The sequence below is a fragment of the Phyllopteryx taeniolatus genome, chromosome 1, assembly GCF_024500385.1.
Source record: "Phyllopteryx taeniolatus isolate TA_2022b chromosome 1, UOR_Ptae_1.2, whole genome shotgun sequence".
Lineage (NCBI taxonomy): Eukaryota > Metazoa > Chordata > Actinopteri > Syngnathiformes > Syngnathidae > Phyllopteryx > Phyllopteryx taeniolatus.
In genome coordinates this window covers 22,043,577-22,049,479 of record NC_084502.1, presented here as the reverse complement: position 1 = coordinate 22,049,479, position 5,903 = coordinate 22,043,577, and the positions used below count along the sequence as shown (strand labels likewise).

The 5,903-nt window shown below is 40.4% G+C and overlaps 1 long non-coding RNA gene across 1 annotated transcript; it reads right to left on the bottom strand.

Moving 5' to 3' along the window:
* Window positions 1–1,717: 1,717 nt before the first annotated feature.
* On the bottom strand, window positions 1,718–3,550 carry LOC133489577 (uncharacterized). Its single transcript, XR_009792021.1, has 3 exons — window positions 3,508–3,550; window positions 3,285–3,401; window positions 1,718–3,140 (listed from the first exon to the last, which is right to left on the bottom strand). It is a non-coding gene; the product is annotated as an uncharacterized LOC133489577 (long non-coding RNA).
* Window positions 3,551–5,903: the final 2,353 nt, after the last annotated feature.

The window sequence follows — 5,903 nt, the reverse complement described above, 5'->3', positions numbered from 1 at the left end:
GTGGAAAATAAGTATTTAAAAAAGTTATTCTTAATACTTTGTTATATCCCCTTTGTTGGGAATGACAGAGGTCAAACGTTTCTCTAAGTCTTCACAAGGTTTTCACACACTGTTGCTGCTATTTCGGCCCATTCCGCCATGCAGATCTCCTCTAAATCAGTGATGTTTTGGGGCTGTCGCTGGGCAACACAGACTTTCAACACCCTCCAAAGATTTTCTATGGGCTTGAGATCTGGAGACTGGTTAGCCACGCCAGGATCTTGAAATGCTTCTTACGAAGCCACTCCTTCGTTGCCCGGACGGTGTGTTTGGGACCCAGCCACGTTTCATCTTCAATGCCCTTGCTGATGGAAGGAGGTTTTCACTCAAAATCTCACGATACATGGCCCCAGTCATTCTTTCCTTTACACGGATCAGTCGTTCTGGTCCCTTTGCAGAAGAACAGCCCCAAAGTATGATGTTTCCACCCCTATGCTTCACAGTTGGTATGGTGTTCTTTGAATGCAACTCAGCATTCTTTCTCCTCCATACACGACAAGTTGAGTTTTTACAAAATGTTCTCTTTTGGTTTCATCTAACCATAGGACATTCTCCCCATCCTCTTCTGCATCATCCAAATGCTCTCTAGCAAACTTCAGATGTTACTGATGGTAGCCTTTGTTACTTTGGTCCCAGCTCCCAGTGTGACTGTTTGAGGTTGTGCACAGGTGTTTTTTTATACTGAGGAGTTCAAACAAATGCAATTAATACAGGCAATGAGTGGAGGACAGAGGAGCCTCTTAAAGAAGAAGTTACAGGTCTGTGAGAGCCAGAAATTATGCTTGTTTGCAGGTGACCAAATACTTATTTTCCACCATAATTTGCTAATAAATTCTTTAAAAATCACACAATGTGATTTTCTGGATTTTTTTTTCTCATTTTGTCTCTCATAGGTGAAATATATCTATGATAAAAAATTACAGGCCTCTCTCATCTTATTAAGTGGGGGAACTTGCGCAATTGGTGGTTGACTAAATACTTTTTTGCCCCACTGTGTATCTGTGCCATGAACCTGGCACTTGGAGACTGTTCCCCACTCCCGATCGTTCATGCCCCTCCCCTCCCTCGTGCCAAGGATGATTTTAAAAAATATAATTATGACGATAATAATAATGCATTCAATAAATTGAGCTCCACAATGGTTCAGAGGGTTTGATGCCCGCTGTTCACATATTTATGAATCTACCAACCCAAATTGTTCTGGTATTTGGGATGTAATATTGGCTCTATGTTGCCTCAGTAAATATGTGAAATATGAATTAGAATCGTCCATGTATTTCTGAGTTCCAGACTTTTTTCTGCCGAGAGGCATGAAATCAGGTCATTCAAATCTCTTGAGTTTATCTACGTCTCTAGCAAAGATCTCCACCTACCTATGCGCGCCCCAGCTAGCACTGTCAACATAACAAACACGTGTCCTCTCACAAGTGGGTCTTCTCCAAGGAGGCAATCAATCAGAGGAAAGGGGGTGGTCTTAGCCAACTATGGACAAAGTGGATACAAAACTGGGTCAAACAGAAGTAACTGTCTGAGGGGCCTTTTCTGGACACTCATATGACAAAACCAGGTGGTTTTTTTTTAAATTAAAATAGTACTTTTATACTAAGTCCATGATAGAGAGTCACTCTATGGACGTCTAAATAGCCAAATTATGGGACCTTTAAACCATTGTCTTGCATGATGTCATTGAGAGGCATTTGGTACCTAGGCCTACACAGGAGACTTATCCAACTCAGTCCACCTCTTAATGCCACCCTTATCTGGTTGTAATTACAAAAACCAGCAATACTATAAAAAACATAATAAATGTCTGATGTACATCATCTGGAGCAGTTCAGAATCAATATTTATCTGATAACTTAACGGCAATTAAAGTCAGTATAACTCAATGGACCTCAGTTCAGCGAGCATCTGAGGATTGAATCCGTCTCTTTCTTTGGTCTTTGGCCAATCCTTATTTCAAAAGAAGGACATGCCTCAACAAAATGAATATAATCTGAAATTTACATTAATTAAGCACTCACATTCAAAGCATGCATTCACATTTACATACATAATGGTTATCCTTGTGTGACAGTTACAAATGTTGCAAAAGGACATGGATGAGGCACATTTGCAACACAAATGTGGTTAACTTATTTTCATACATGGATGACGGTTAAAAATGTTAAAATATTACTTTCAATTTTGCCATTAATCAAGGTTTTATAAGGAAACACTCCAAAAGGGATTATTTGTATTTCCATTACAGATTGAAAGAGGGAAGCATGTGGAGCGTCCGGTCTGCTAACATGCATGAATGATACTGTACAGCACCGGTGTCAAAGTCAAGCCTTGGGGGCCAGATCCAAGCATTATTTCATGTGGCCCATGTAAGGAAATCATGTTCTTCTGGAACAACATTTCAAATTGTCTTAACTTTTAATAATGTTGAGAAATTGCAAGTATTTTCAAATAAGAAAGGAGTTTGGACAATTTTCAACTGTATGTAAACCAAGCGAAAGTACATAAACTGGGACAAACTCTTCGAAAAAAAAACCCAGTTCCTATGAAAACTAAGGCTTACGAAAAGCAAGGTTCCACTGTATATGTAATGATATTGATGCAGCGATTATGCATTTGTATGGTTCCACAGTCATAACGGCCATCTGGAGGAAAACATAACTACAAAGTGGCCAGTGACAAAAATGAGTTTGACACCCCTTCTGTACAGGATTGCTCATAGGTGTAAATGTGATTGAATAGTTGTTTATCTATTTGCACAGTGATTGACTGGTGACGAGTACAGAGTGTACCTTGCCTCTTACACAAAATCTGCTGGGAAAGGCTCCAACTCACACGCAACCCTGAGAATGATTAGCCACAAGAAAATGAAAGAATAAAGCTCTCAACCTCAATAACCCCACTGCAGTGACAAAAATTAAAGAGGGGAGGGTGTGCAGAATGCTCGCAGTAAAATCCATCCTGTAAGCGATGTTGGATAAACATGTTGTGGAAGTGGAGCTACTGTCCTTTACATGAATGTCACTTAGCGGTTAATGGCTAATCATGCTGACATTGTCTTTGTGTGTCCACAGGAAGCACTCCATCGCTGTAACATCCTGTCAGTGGAAGTTGGAGAGGAAATTGCAAGTGTACTTTTCCAATGTTTTTTCTTTCAACACAAAAATCCCCTCCAATTTGTTGACTTAGTCGGAAGGAAGGCATGCTGACGTGTGTGTGTGTGTGTGTGTGTGTTTGCTCACCTATTTGTTAATTCACACAGAGGTGTCAACACATTGCCTTGTTTTGTTTCTAATTTGGTATTTGACTGTGTAGCGAAGTCCGGAAGAACATCATAAGGAAATCCAAGCTGAGAGCCACTGTAGGACAAAAACAATTCCTGTTTCCGAGTTACCCATTTAGTGTTTGTACAACTACTACATAACTTTGGAAAAGATTTTAAATACTTAATAATACACGACGTACCTTGCCAAATCATGCGAGTGACTTGCTCCTGTGTCACCTGTTGGCTCAAGCCAAAGGTTACAACAGCAACAACACAATACTACAACGACATAATAAACTGCCTCATAAAGCAAACAAATTATCTCCCGTGACTTTGTACATTCTGTACATACTAAACTACCTATTGATGATAGGTAGGTCAGTGGATAGAAGGGATGGATGGATGGATGGATGGATTAGTTCATAGATATTAGTTGAAAATTGGCAATATCCAAAACGCAAGCAATAATGCTTTCAATTTACCCTAAAACACTGTGTGTACTCATATAGAAAGTTTTGTTCATATACAGTTATTATGCAATGCAGCTACTGTATCTTACTGACTCCTCATACAGCCTTGTACATATACCATTATTGCAACTTAAACGGTGGACAAGGAAATTATCTTTGAAAGCATATCCATAAAGACAGGAAACATTTTATGAAAACTTTGTTGCCTCAAGGGGCTAATGGAGAGGGGAGGGGGGAGGGTTGTCAATGCATTGTGGAACACATTATTGGAAAGGAGCAGAAGGAGTTGCTTTCATACATGGAGCAGAGAGAAGAAAGCGCAAGAACAATCAACTCCTAATCTTGTTGCACTAAAATTAAACCTACGTACATGTACATACAGAAAGAATGTGACATTAGTTATTATTAGTGATAGTTATGAATAAAATAGCGTGTTCGATGCTTTCTTCTCTTTCTACTAAATATGTTAGTAAGAGCACTATAAAATAGTTTGTGTGCAGCTTCAGTGCATTTGTTTCAGTTGTGTGTGTGTGTGAGAGAGTGAGAGAGAGAGAGAGAGAGAGACAGTGAGAGAGGCACTTTGCAAAGAGCACATGCACGCACACACTCAGTGAGATTCACAGTCCAACAGATGAGCAGGAAGGGGGTCAATTATGGTAGTAATGATCCTGCTATGAATAAACCAGAGGAAGTAGAGCTCCCATTAGGCTTCCCTCCTCAGGCTATTAATAAGCAGAGAACTAATGCTTCCTCTGAAATCAATACACACTCACACACACTCATGCAAGCTAAAAGACATGCTGGCATTTGATGTGAGAGAACCTGTGATTGTTAATATTTTAAGAAACATTGCAATGACGCTACCAGTATTGATTATATTAGTGTCTTTATTGTCTTTTTGGTAATTGATCTACATGCACCACATTTGGTGAAGGCGGGCTTGATTAGTCGCAGTAGACACCACGTAGCACCTTTGTGCATTCCAACTTGTTGGTTTGGTGGATATTTGGTGATTTTTGGAAGGGCAACACAAGCTGGGGGTGATTATTACAGTAAGAATTGTGGAAGGATTTAACCCCACGTGTGAAAGATATTATGTACATTATGTGAATATTTGGTAGAGACGTCTATCCATCCATCCATCCATCCATTTTCTGAGCCGCTTCTCCTCACTAGGGTCGCGGGCGTGCTGGAGCCTATCCCAGCTATCATCGGGCAGGAGGCGGGGTACACCCTGAACTGGTTGCCAGCCAATCGCAGAGCACATAAAAACAAACAACCATTCACACCTACGGGCAATTTCATGTTGTCAATTAACCTACCATGCAAATTTTTGGGATGTGGGAGGAAACCGGAGTGCCCGGAGAAAACCCATGCAGGCACGGGGAGAACATGCAAAATCCACACAGGCGGGGCCGGGATTGAACCCCGGTCCTCAGAACTGTGAGGGAGACGCTCTAACCAGTCGTCCACCGTGCCGCCGTAGAGACGTCCAATGTACTAATAACAATAATTCATAAAAAGAAAGTATTTGTAAGGATTGCATGTAGGAAATACACCATCCTATGTCTTAGGTCAGACCTGAAAACATGCATGGTGTTTTGTTTGTGAAAAATAGCAAGAACCCATTATATTTTGATGCCTTAAACTTAACTTCCATTGTGATTATCAAAATACAAAATTATAAAATCATTTATTTTGTGCCCTGCGATTGGCTGGCAACCAGTTCAGGGTGTACCCTGCCTCCTGCCCGATGATAGCTTGGATAGGGTCCAGCACGCCCGCGACCCTAGTGAGGAGAAGCGGCTCAGAAAATGGATGGATGGATCATTTATTTTGGAAAGCAGGAATTGATCCCTTGTTTTAATGTCTTGTGCTTGCTTATTTCTTAACTCCCTTATTACTCCCCTTTACTCCCTTATATATTATTAGTATTAGTATTAGTAGTAGTAGTAGTAGTAGTAGTTGTTCCACAGGCTCAGTTTTTCATCCATTCAATCCAGCAGACCCCCCAGGCTGAGCTGTTCCTTCATATCATATCATCTTGTCAGTGAAACAAAAAATCAAGGACAACAGATCAATATTATGGTGCACAGCTAAATTGATTTTTTTCAACAAGGGAAAAT